This window comes from Lissotriton vulgaris, chromosome 7, assembly GCF_964263255.1.
Source record: "Lissotriton vulgaris chromosome 7, aLisVul1.2, whole genome shotgun sequence".
In the NCBI taxonomy this organism is placed as follows: Eukaryota; Metazoa; Chordata; class Amphibia; order Caudata; family Salamandridae; genus Lissotriton; species Lissotriton vulgaris.
This window is the reverse complement of record NC_141695.1, coordinates 260073460-260087430: the sequence shown is the minus strand read 5'-3', so window position 1 is coordinate 260087430 and position 13971 is coordinate 260073460.

Genomic DNA, 13971 nt, shown 5'->3' with positions numbered 1-13971 from the left:
CCGTGGACCCCCACTAACCTAAGCCCTCCTCACATCTACCACAGAGCTGCGTCCGCCATCACACATGACCTACAATGCACCATCAACACCACCTTCAAAACCGGCACCTACACAGACCACTGAAAGTGTGCAGAAGTCTGGCCCCTGCTCAATAAAACCACATCTGACCCCACCGACCTTAAGAACTACTGGCTAATCTAGCTCCTCCCCTTCGCCAGCAAAGTTGCTGAGTAAACAGTCAACAGGGAACTGACATGATTAATTGATGACAACACCCTCCCCAACCCGTCCCAATCCAGATTGCCAAGCAACCACAGCAACGAGGCAGCCCTACTCGCCACCACAGAAGACAAACAAACCCTCCTGGACCAAGGCCACTCAGCAGCCCTCATCCTACTTGATCTTTCACCGTCCTTCGACATCGTTTCCCACGACACACGAGTGGCCAGAATACATTACTCCGGCATACAAGGAACAGCCCTAGACTTGATCCGATCATTCATCCCCGTAAGAAGCCAAAGGATTAAACTGTCACCCTTCCTCTCAGATCCCAGGTAAATCACCTGCGGAGTACCAGAGGGGTCATCTCTTTGCCCGACCCTATTCAATATATACATGGCCCCCTCGACACCATCGTACGACAACACAGCCTCAACATCATATCCTACGCTGATGACACCCAGCTCATCCTCTCCCTCGCCAAAGACTCCACCAACGCCAGACTCAACTTCCAGAAAGGAATGCCAGACAACGAAGTCTGGATGCCCAACAGCTGCCTGAAGCTCAACACCGAGAAGACAGTAGTCCTTGTCCTTGGAACCACACCTTCAGCATGGGAAAAAAAAGTTGGCCTCCACCCTAGGAAGCTCACCTAACCCCTTGGACCATACCAGACACCTCAGCATTGTACTCTACCTATCCCTCACCATAAAAAGACAGGTTTACGCCGTCACGTCCAGCTGCTTCAACACCCTCTGCGTCCTTCACAAGACCTTACAATGGATCCCCCTGAATTCAAGGGAGACAGTCACCCATGCACTCATCACCAGCAGACTGGACTATGGAAATGCACTCTATGCTGGGATTTACAAATCCACACTCCGAAAACTCCAAACATTGCAGTACGGTACCGCCAGACTCATCCTCGACATCCGTAGGCACAAACACATCAGCCAACCCCTACGTAGACTTCACTGGCTCCCCGTGGAGTAAAGAATCACATTCCAAATCATCACTTACACCTACAAATGCCTACACAACACTGTAACCAAATACCTCAATGACGGAATCCACTTCCATGTACCCAAATGAAACATCAGATCTTCCAACCTCACACTGTCCTAAACCCTGCGCATCCACAGAGCCAGAGCAGCCCGAAGATCCTTCTCCCACATTGCATCCAGGACCTGAAGCGTTCCACAGGCAGACATCAGAGGTGCCCCCCCTCCCTAAACACCTTCAGGAAGACCCTCTGAGGTTCCGTGACAATCATAGCGATGTTTTCGACTCGTTCGAATATGGACGAGTTTGGTATCTATGAACCGCAAATGACGAGTTTAGTGGGTGTACGCGTTTTCGCTACACTAGCCTTAACCATTCATCTTATTCGTGGGTTTCTTCATCTGAACCCACGGGTTCCATTTTAGATACAGCATCCATTTTGTTTCTTGCCCTCAAGTAGCCAGCGAACGGACACTGTCCGCTTCGTGACCCTGGGATTCCCAAGCTCTTGCGGAAGACACGTGTTCCTTTGAGGCTGTCTTTATGATGAGGGGGATGACACTGCAAAGGCAGATGGCCCCGCTCGAGGCTCATCTTGCCGTGCCGGTCTATTGTTTCAGCCGTGCATGCATAAGGCACGAATCCTTTGATCCTGCAATTGTGTTTCCGATATTTCCCCCTACACTCTTTTGCTAGCTGTTTCTGTCTTCCTTGCACCTGTTTCTGTCTCTTCCTTAAACTCGTTTACAGCCTGAATGGAATGTACTTAATGATGGGATAACGTACTTTTACAGTTGGGAACCGGCGATACTACTGTAATTATGTTCCGGGACCCTGAATACATGAAAGCGACCCTTTTGAAGTTTACTGTGGGAACTGAGTTGTAACCTTTTGTTCGCCATGTTGTGTTATGACTAAAATCTGTATAAAAGGAGCGATCCACTGTTGCAATTTGAAGCAGTCTCCTAGAACCTAAATACATTGTACTTCTTGTGACTTCTGTGTTCCCTGCAGTAAATAAACCTCGATCTTTGACGCCGAAGGAAGTGTCCCGTGTCTCTGTAATTTGTACGCCGGAACAGGTAACCCACGAAGGTTTCAGGTGTTGTCCCCTGGCACCGCTGGGCCTTAGAATAGCCCAGTCCTTCACCTCAAGACCTGGCTCTTCGGCTAACAGGTCTGCCCCCTTCCCCCTTAGTGCAGAGAGACACTCACAGGTGAGTTGTGCGCTTACAATTCCCCATAGTGATTGATTGATTGAGTTATGATCATGTGAAGATGGTTGCTCTTCTGCACTCCTTGAGACACCACTGGGGGTGCGCCATAAATGTGTAATAGGCATGAGCGACTCACCCCCGGGTCCTCCTGCGCTACGCATCCCACCTTCTCCTTGCCTGGACATTTACCCAGTGGCGCAATCCTCTGCACTCTCTCCAAATCTGTGACTCAGACAGAAGGAATCTGAGTCGGGTGTGATTCTACTGGGCTGGGTACAGCAGTCACCTCATAGTCCACTAGTGGACCTCCAGATGCAGTTGATGCAGCAGTGCTCCCTGAGGCATGTAGTTGCAGCACTCAGACAGCACAAGTTGGGCTTAGCACAGGGGCCTCCACAGCATCCATCAATCCCAATATGATCCGTCCTGTGATGCAGGGAGATGGCACCCACTGTTGGTAATCCACTCTGTGCACACCGGTGGAGTGGTGGATTGTGGTATGCGATGTGGACCTCACTACCTTTGTGCGCAGCAGCGCCTCTTCCATTGACTGGCGGGCTTCTCACACAGGTCAGCAACGTGTCTACATAGGACCTGCCAGACTTCACCACTAGGTACAGGCAATTGTCGCACATCAATGTCTCCCGCCAAGGGTCATCGACTCCACAGCTATTCCACATCCCACTCCAGGTGTTGTAAATGAATCTAGGACCCTAGTGTATATTTTCCGATTAATGCCCTTATATAGGTATACTTTATCATATCCTTATAGAGGCATAGAAATCAGTACCATATTTTGGCCTGAACCTTGCAGCCCAAATACGGCAGGGCTACTTCCACTAAGTTCCGAGAATTAACAACAATTTCCGGGAAAAACCTGCCTTCAGCAGCTAGGGACTTCCCCCTGCTTGAATATTAAGTTCTCCAAGAACTCCTGGTATTTTCCAAGAAATTAGCCTTTGAGTGACGTTATTAAGTCCAAGCATGAGTCAAACTCGGCACCTTCAAAGTATAAATATGCCTAGGTTTGTCCAGACAAACACATAGTGGTGTGGAGCAGATCAACTATCTACTTGCCCGACGCCCTGCAGCAGCAAGTGCCAAAGGAAGCCGACCCTCCAACTGATGCACTGAGAGAGACGCTGTCTTTTCTCTTGCCGAGAAATCCAGCTCCAGTGTTTCTGGCTTACCCTTGCGGGTATCTGGGAAATCGAGTCCTGAGAGAGAGATACAAGACCGCCTTCATTCTAAAACCAAGGTACGGAGCTGATTATACCTCTTAGAGAATTCTTGGAATAGATTCCTGGCAGAGAACTACTAAACTTAGGATACTCCGCACTTATTTCTTCCCTCGTACTAGACTTAGGTTAAGTACACCGGGTAGGCGTATTTTAGAAGCACCAGTTGAGTACTTTTAGTCATTATTTATTACTGTATGTATTTTATACATTTTATGCACTTAATGGCTTAGAAACCATATCATGCTTTTGCAGTACTACTTTATAATACTGTTCGTATTATATGCAGTGTACTTTAGAACCAGTATTACGATTGTAGCAGTACATTTCTTATGCATGAGAAAGAAGACTGTTCAATAAATACTTGAAAACGCCCGTCTCTCTATTTTCCCAGCACCTCTGGTGAAACAAAGCATGCACGATTGACTGAGTAAAATAGGTATTTATTGTTTCCTCGACTCTAGAGATTGATTTCTTATTCTTGGGAAACAAAGTTGTCATGTTTATGCGATTGTCAGAAACTAATCCCTTCTTGTGAATTCGAGAAAGTTTCTAGTGACCTCTGAGCTAGCTGGCACTCACTATTAAGTTTAATATATTCGGTAGAGACCTAGTCGACTTCAGTCCTACGTCTAAATTACATATATATTATTCCAATGCGCAGAGCCTATTGGGAATATAGAAACTAACCTACACAGGCACCAGACGTAAGTTCAGAAGGCATCCAGGCAATGGATGCAGGTCCAGCGAGGCATCCAGGCACAATACGCAAGTCCAGTGAGGAATCCAGGCACCAGATGCAAGTCCAGCGAGGCATCCAGGTACCAGACGCAAGTCCAGCGAGGCATCCAGGCACCAGCCGCAAGTCCAGCGAGGCTTCCAGGCTCCAGGCGCAAGTCCAGTAGGCATCCAGCACCAGATGCAGGTCCAGTGAGGCATCCAGATGCAAGATGCAAGTCCAGCGGGTCATCCAGGCTCTCATCCTGGTAATCGTGGATGTTGGGGGGCTTGAGGGGGTTGTTGATATGTGCTGCACTTGGCCCTGGGTGCTCAGATCTGCATTTAACTCTTTTTTGTGCATCTTTTCTCTGGTAGGTGGACTGATAGGCTATTTTTTCATAGTCCACACTTGCGTGTTAACATGTGTTTTATTATCGCTAACAGCTTATCGCTGGATTCTGCCCGCTGTTGACGGTTTACCTATTGCCATCACGAAAGGGTTAGTAGCAGTGTTATCGCCTGTTAGCTGCGTGTTGATAATGCATCGCTAACAAGGCGAATTGAAGGGCGGTAGACAGTGACAAAAAAATTAACGCTAACCTAGGTTAGCGATAGTTATTGCCAGTCTTTGATAATATGCCCCAAAGTTTCCACAATGCTGCTACCAATGACAGGAACTGGTCAAAATCGGAACTGCTTGAAGTAAATTTAGAGTAAATGTGAATTTTACACGTTAAGAGTTTCACCCCTTACTTTCCTATGTGATGTGATAAGTGGTGCAATGTTTTTAATGGAAAAACGTGGGAACACAGGGCAATGAGTCCTTTGTCCTTTGACCAGATGTTCCTGTGAGTACTGTCACATAAATATGCAAAAAAATGTATTTGACCCATTTTTGGAAATTTGAAGGACCCGGAGGTATCAGAGAGCTTTACAGGTATGTGAGGAGATACAGTATACAAGAACACTCAATAATAAACATTGTAAAAAAGTCCATTTAGCTAAGAAAGCAGAAAAATAAAAATGTTATTTACAAGAGAAATCAAATTAGTTAACTTGGGAACTTCAAACTAAGTTCAGGGTAGGTGGGAGAGGGTGGGAGAGAAGAGATGAGAGGGAGACAGGGAGAGTATGAAAATTGGGGGTTAGAGAGTCAGTGGGAGGTTGTGTGTGTGGTTAGTGGTCGAATGTGATTACAGGGACCAGGGAGGGTGGTTGGGAGGGGAAAGAGTAGCGAGTGGGTGGGGGTTTGGAAGGAGAGGGTGGGGTGGATAGACTTGGAGGGGAAATAGAGGGGACCTTGATGGGGCAGAGCATGAGAGCAGAATCAGGGAGGAGTTAATAATGGTGGTCCAAGAAGGGGCAATGATATGTTTAAGGCCTTGGACAAGGTTCGGGGGCATAGGGTCTTTGGTGTGGGAGGATGGCTTCATCTTAGCGAAGATGTTATTGACTTCATGTTCAGTGACAGGGATAAGGTTCTGCCAAGAGGCGTTTTTAAGTTGCTGGGGGAGAGAAGGGTTGGGTTCCGGAGGGAAGGGAACAGGCAAGAGATGGGCAGGAACAGGGGGAGGATTTGGATGGGGCGGAGAAACTGGGGTAAAGTTGGAGGAAGGTGGAGGATGCGGAGACAGAGGGTTTAAGATGAAACTCTAAACGTGTAAAATTCACATTTACTCTACATTGACTTCAAGCAGTTCCGATTTTGACCAGTTCCTGTCTTTGGTGGCAGTATTGTGGAAACTGGGGTAAAGTTGGAAGAAAGTGAAGGATGTGGAGAGAGAGGGTTTAAGATGAAGGATTGGTCAATTTTGTTGATTTTATAAGAGAAGAACTTAGCAATATCTTCACATTTCAATTTAGTGGCAGTTAGCTTTTGGGGGGCAGAGGATGTTTAGTTTTTGACAATGCTGAAAAGTTCTCTCTGTCTATTTTTTGGCCTTATCAAGCTGTGTGCGGAAGAAGGCGGAGTTTTCATTGAGGATGTGTTTCTTGTAATTGGACCGAGCAGAACAGAGGAGGGCTAGATGAGCGAGGGAAGGGTGTTGCCTCCATGTTCTTTAAGATTGTCTAAGAGAGCACCTTTCGTTGTTGAGATCAGAGTTGAACCAGGATTCGGAAGCAATGTTTCTTTGGGATTTAATTTTGGGGGGGGCAATGGTCTAGGACCCCAGAAACTGAGTTATCATAATTTTCAGTGAGGGCGTTAGCATTTTGGGAGGGGGGCTAGCAGGAGTTGAGTTTTGATTTTCAGTACAAGTTCACCTGTAAGGTGAGCTTTTCTGGTCAGTTTCTTGAGTTTGGAGCTTTTGGCGTGGATGGGGGGGTTATGGTGGAGAACCAGGCCTTATGGGCCTAGCGGCGCAGGGCACGCCTTAAATCCCCGAGTTCACCTGCCTTGTCGAACAGAGACACGAGACACTCTGTTGGGCGTAGAAAACCAGGTTTATTAGCTGCAGCTAAGCACAGTTGTCCCAGAAGTACATACAGCGTATATTCTGAGGAGACTGCCACTTTAGTCCGTGGCACACAATCTTTTATAGCACACATATTTACAACGTTTACTCCCAGTACATACAAAGCAAGCCAATAGGAAAAGTTGGAAAACAAGCTATCAGGTGTCCCAAATACACCCCTCTTTCAGACCCTGTGTGTCACCCCTCCCCACAAATTAGTCAGTGCTAGTACCGACAATCCAATTTGCAGGTGGCAGGACATATTTGTATGCCTCAAAGGATAGTTGTGTAACAAGAGAATACAAGGAGAGAATAATGAAGGCCAGTCGGATAAGATAATGTAAGGAAAGAATAGGAGAAGCCAAATAGTCAGTCGAGACAGGGATCAATCAACCAAGACATGGATTAGTGAACTCAGCCAGACCCTGACATCGGTTTCGTAAACAAGGGCAGGGGGTTACTCTTTAACTGAAAAGACACGTAGCAGCTGAGAAAAGCAAAAACACTCAGTCCGCCGTGCTGCCTGAGTGAGGGCAACACAAAATGGCGACGAGACACAAAATGGCGGCTAAATACGGGACGAAGTCAGAAACCAAAGAACCTCAGACCTTCCTTTTGCCATTACTCAGGCAATACACAAAGGACTCAAGTTAATCTGAGTCGATGTCAATGGCCATGCGGTCATTGAGCTGTTGCTGCAAAATCATTTTAATGTTCTCTGTTTTCTGTGACACAGGCCTTGGGACACACATGGTGGCACAAAGACCGCAGATGGCAGTGCCACACTGTAAACAGAGACAACAAGAGAAAATGATGGCCAAAACCATTCCAAGGAAGGTTAGTATCTTCGGTCCCCAAGTGGACAGTAGTCCCCAAAACCATCCCATCACAGACCAATCTTCTGTGTCCTGATGTATAGATTTGTAAATTATATGTAACTTAGAGATGGTTTGGTATACCGTAGGGGCATTATCAGGAATATAAATGCAGCAACTAGACCCAATCAATTTACAGACTCCTCCACGATCTGCAAGGACAATGTCTAAAACCATCCGGTTCTGCAAAGTCATAAGGCGATCCACCTGAAGTTCGGCTGTCAGATTACTCAAGGCTCCAGAAGTTACATTTATGGTAACTTCAACAACATGAACTAGCTGTCTGATGTCTCTGCTGTTGGCCATTGGGCCCCAGAACGGAAGCAACCCTTTGATAAAGTCACCTCCTTCTTGTCCTGCTGTGTCCTTAGAATCAATAATCCCTCTGCCATATCTCTTTCTATGATGGCCTAAAGGAGCAGTATATGTTGGAGGAGGAAGGAAAGCCACATAACAAGTACCTGAAAAGTAGGTAGGAAGCCACGTATAGGCTCTATTATGACAGACAAAATATGTGATGGCACTAACGGTGAAGAAATCTGAGGTGAATAGATGTACGTATGGGAACAGACACTCTTCTCCTGTTGATTTTTAACATTTTGGCCATTGATCTGCAAACAGAAATTACCTCGATGAGGTACAGTCCAAATTGGTGGGGATCTCCTTCGTCTAGCCTTATCTGTAAGGCTAGTAACATAACGAGTCACGTTCCAGCCATCATATGCTCGTTTCTCATCAACGGGAATCTTACTAATTTCAGCAATTCTAGCCATGGCCACTATTCCCTTTATCAAACAGTTGTGACTAAAATCTGCTACACCACCATATTGACTACCAGGAGGATATCGAAGTTGGTTCTGATAAACATTAGAAAACATGGGCAAATAGACCCAAGCAGAGCCTTCGTAGGAAAATGGAAGGACTAAATATGGCATCCCTTTCTCTGGGTTATTGGGCATGAGCACACAGACCCAACAGTCAGTAGTATTGACTACCAGTTGATGCTGATGCAATAACTGAATAAATGAATAATTGAAGTATTCTGTTCTCCTAATTTGCTCATGTTCTCAGAGTGTATGAAACTGATGTTGAGACAGGCACTTCCGGTCGGCTGGGGGGACGGGACGGTTAGCGTTCTAGTTGACCGCCTCACCTGGGAGGGATTTTAAAACTATGCCTCCACGTTCACGCAGCGGGCACACCGGCAGCACGCCGAAGGCGTGCAAAAGGCAAGCCGTCTGCGGCCGTCCGCGGCCGGACGGGGACAGGGGCCGGGACCCCTGGCCAAAATGAGAGATATGTACAATATTCTAGAGGGGAACTGCTGGCCTTATGCCCTCCGATGGACAGCGGCTGCAGACACAGTATGGTAGCTATGCAAAACAGTGGGTGTTCACACTGTGCATTTAGGCTATCAGCTGCCCCTGCCAAATTAGGAGGGGAGGTGACCATGATAGGGGGCTTACTTAATTGTAGATCCCTTAGTAAACACAAAATTCAAATACTGGATCTACTCTTAGATCAAGAACAGGATTTGTTGTTCTTAACAGAAACGTGCTTAGGTCTGAACTCTGACCCGGATATTGTGGAAACGCTCCCCCCAGGTTATACTCTAGTGAGAGTGGATAGAGTGGCTGGAAGACGAGAGGGGGTTTGCTCTGATTTATAAGACCACCATTGATTGTGTGTTTGAACCTGCGGCCATTCCCGACTGTGAGGCGGGAGTGTTCACTTTAAAATTAAGCTCTAAACTGACAGTGAAAGGGCTGTTGATTTACAGGCCCGCAGGTCCCTCCACCCATTTTGTGGTAAATTTACTAGAGAGTATGGTCCACTTAGCTCTAAGGCATGATAAGTTTCTGGTTCTGGGTGATCTGAACCTGCATTTTGATGATCCCCTGAATAAGGAAGCTCTACACATGCGCCAGGACCTTCAGGCATTTCAGCTCCAGTTAAAATCCTTAGCCCCCACCCATCAAGGCGGACACCTGCTTGACCCGGTGTTCGCAAACTGGGAGGTCGTGGTAGTTGTTAAGCCGGTTCCAGTCCCGTGGTCAGATCATTTTATGGTTCCTATGAAGATTAGTCTATCGAATGGCGACAATGAGAGAGTAGGGACGGGCACTTGCACTTACAGGAAGTGGAAAACTATAGATCAGGGGAGGTTTAATAAGGAGCTGCTGGAAGGGGGCCCTCGAGGGAGGATGGATAGTGACACTGCCTGTTTTAATCTAGAGACACGTATTAGTAAAGCGTTTGATATGGTGGCGCCGCTTCTCCAGTGTAAGGAGGGGCACAGGAAACGTAAAACTGCTCCCTGGTTTACCCAGCCGTTGCAGGTCATTAAAACCGAATGCAAACGCCTGGAGAGGAAGTGAAGTAAAGGTTTCCTGAGCCAGGATAAATTGGAGTATGAGACCCATCATCGTAAATACCAGAAACTACTGAGACAGTCTAAAGCCACCAACTTCAAAAATAGAGTTGACCTGGCCGAGAATGCCTCAAAGGAATTATTTAAAATATATAAAGAAATTTTGTCAGTGGCCCAGACGATCAATCCCAATATAGGGGATGTGGAGGAGTGTGATCGTATCGCCACCTACTTTGCTGAGAAGGTGGAAGCGATCTACTCGTCTTTCTCAGGCACCATACAAGCAGGGGTAGACTTTGAAGTTCAGATGACAGTGTCGGTAGTAGACCATTTTACGGCCCCCTCCCCGGAGGTGTTAAAGAAGATCTGTCTGGGTATTAAGTCTGGTTCGCCTATTGACCCGGCCCCGGCTAAAGTAATGACAGATAGCCTGGATGTACTGGAACCGTTTATCAGACATTTGATGGAGGTTTCATTTAGTTCCCACACACTGCCAGAAAGATGGAAACGTGCAATTGTCCTTCCAGTGAGCATGAAGCCTAGCTTAAGCATGAGTAGACTTGACAATCTCAGGCCTATTTCTCTTTTACCCTTTTTTGCGAAAGTGGCGGAGAAATTGGTAAATGAACAACTAATGACTTATCTGGAAAAATCCAGCCTCCTGCATCCTGCCCAATCGGGATTCCGTGCAGGATATTCTACAGAAACCGCTCTTTTAAGGGCCACTGAAACTATCAGGCAGGGAGCAGATGCGGGACATACCATGGCTTTAATCATGTTAGACCTGAGCGCAGCCTTTGACACTGTAACACATTACACCTTGCTACAGTGTCTCAGTAAAGGTGGTGTATCGGGGTCTGCCTTAAAATGGATAAAGTCCTTTCTAACAGAGCGTAGCTTCCAGGTCAGGCTGGGCATGCATAATTCCAGAGATATTGATTTGCCGCAAGGGGTGCCTCAGGGCTCTGCCCTGAGCCCCACGCTGTTTAATTTATACATGGCCCCTCTAGCAGAGATAGTGCAGGGGCATGGAGTTGGGGTCGTCTCTTATACAGACGACACCCAGCTGCTGATTTCCCTATCTCAAGCTCCGGAGTGTGCTGCATCCAACTTCAAAATTTGTATGCAGGATCTTGCCACTTGGATGAACGAGCACTGCCTCAAATTGAACGGTAGCAAAACTGAGGTTTTGGTGGTAGGGGGAAGTAGCAAGAACTGGTCGGCGGAGTGGTGGCCATCGAGCCTTGGCTTCACCCCCATTCCATGTAAGGAGGCCAAACATCTGGGGGTGTGGGTGAATCCAGCACTTTCCTATGAAGGGCACATAGGTAAGGTGGCCGGCAAATGTTTCGGAGTGTTAAAGTCCCTGCGAAAAGACCCTGGACTTGCTCCCGGTAGAGGCATGCAAGACAGTGGTTCATGCACTTGTAACGTTGCGCCTTGATTACGCCAACATTCTGTACCTGGGGGCCAGGGAACATAGTCTTAGTCGATTACAGGTTTTGCAAAACTCGGCGGCGCGGCTTGTTCTCAATCAACCCAGGAGGGCGGCTTCTAAGAAAGCCCTCACCTCCCTGCCCTGGCTACCCGTCAGACAAAGGATTATTTTTAAGACTCTTTGTACCTGCCATCGCATTCTCAACAACGCTATCCCGGCCTATTTAAGTGACTTGGTCACCAGATATGTGCCCCAAAGGTCGTTACGGTCCGTCGGCACTGGACTGGTGGTCATTCCCAAGGTCAAGAAGGCCAGGATGGGTGGTCGCTCATTTATGTTCCGGGCTGCGCAGTATTGGAATAAGTTCCCTTTGAATATCAGGCTGGAGGGCTCTGAACGGAATTTTAGAAGGTTGCTGAAAACTCACCTGTTCTCGTGCAACAAGTAGTGGCGGAAGGAGTAGCTCTGTTTACAGTCAACTCACCCAGCGCGGGGACACGCCGAGATGGCGTAACCATTGCGCTTTACAAATGCTTTGTTATTTTTTTTTTTTATGTGCGCAGGCAGTGGTAGGAAAAGACAAAGAAACAGAAGTTGGTACAGGTGCTTGCTGCATAGTGTGAACAACCCAACTCACACAAGCCAATAAAATACATGAACATATTAAAATACATATGGTTATGCCACATGGACTAACCAACAATTCTTTATATTTACTTTTCATTTCCCTATTCTTATCACTCTTTTCCACTTTAATATCCATTCTCTAAAGCTTTGCTCACGGCAATCTTCCTAGATCACTTAGCTGTGATTATTAGTCATCCTATGGCACTGCAAGTCCTGCAGACCTACTGTCACTACTCAGGTCACAGTCTAAGACTCCTACCGTGACCCTGCAACTTGATGGATAGTGGAAAAAGAAATGTCACTCAAAAATGTAATCAGAAAAAGGAAAAAAGAATAAGAAAGTTCAATTTTCTTTCATTGATCTGGATCTTAAGTTGTACCGAGTCTTATTAGGTATCGTTTGTTCTTGGAACAAAGGCTCTGGATTTACTGTGTTCAGTCGTAGATGTGATGGTACAGCTTCTTGCAACACGTCATCGTATTCTTTCTCAGAGTTCGTCCGATCCAGGCGTGCACTACTGAAAGGTACAAATCGAGGGACCCTCTCGCCTTCACTGTCACTTATACCCTTGCGGACCCACTGATCAAAAGGTGAAGGCAAAGGTACCCTCTTACAGTGGACGCCATGGACCCAGTTCTTCTTTCCGAGAACCTTTACTGCTGTACGTGTTGCTAGCAAAACTTGCCGAGGTGGGCCCCAACGAGGTTCCAGATTCTTTTTCCGCTGGAAATTCTTCATACAAATCTGCAGACTGCAGAGAGGATAGAGAAGGTCAGTCAGATTAGATAATGTAAGGAAAGAATAGGAGAAGCCAAATAGTCAGTCGAGACAGGGATCAATCAACCCAGACATGGATTAGTGAACTCGGCCAGACCCTGACATCGTTTTCGCAAACAAGGGCAGGGGGGTTATTCTTTAACAGAAAAGACACGTAGCAGCTGAGAAAAGCAAAAACACTCCGTTCGCCGTGCTGCCTGAGTGAGAGCAACAAAAAATGGCGGCGAGACACAAAATTGCAGCTAAATACGGGACGAAGTCAGAAACCAAAGAACCTCAATGGTGTTGATCGTGAAGAGGATGAGGTGATGGTCGTACCAGTTGATAGGGATGATGCTGGTAAGGGAGACCAAATCGTCATTGGCGATGGTGACATCGAGCGTGGCCCCTTTAGAGTGGGTTGGAGAGTGACAGATTTGTTTGAGGTCATTGATCTCCAGGAGATGCGAGAGGAGGTAAACTGCAGGGTCTTTGCTGTCATTCCAGTGGAGGTTGAAGTCACCAATAAAGAGATTTTTTGAGTTTGAGAGTGAAGATTGGGAGAGGAGGTCGGAAAGTTCTTTAGAGAAGGGAAGGGATTCACCTGGAGGATGGTAAATATTATGAAGGCAAATAGGGGGGGGGCGCCCTGGAGTTTAAGTTCAGCTCCGAGGTATTCAAAAGTGATGGGGTCCGTGTTTTTAACAAGCGTGATTTGGAGTATATTTTTGTAGATGATGGTTAGGTCACCCCCAACTTTATCGTGTCTATCTTTCCTGAGTATGAAGTGATCTGAGGGGAGAGTAGGTTGAGGATAGGAGCAGAGTGGTCCTTGAGCAAAGTTTCCGTGAGGAAGGCGATGTCAATATCTTCGCTGAGGATGGTTTCAGCAATTTAAGTTGCATGCCGAACAGCTGAGCGGCAGTTGATTAGCATGCATGTAAGTGGTATCAGGTTGATTGTGGGAAAGCAAGTTCAGATAGTGGTAAGTTGCTTTGGGGGTCTAGGGGGGATGAGGATGAAATGATTCTACTTGTTCCCCAAGATCACA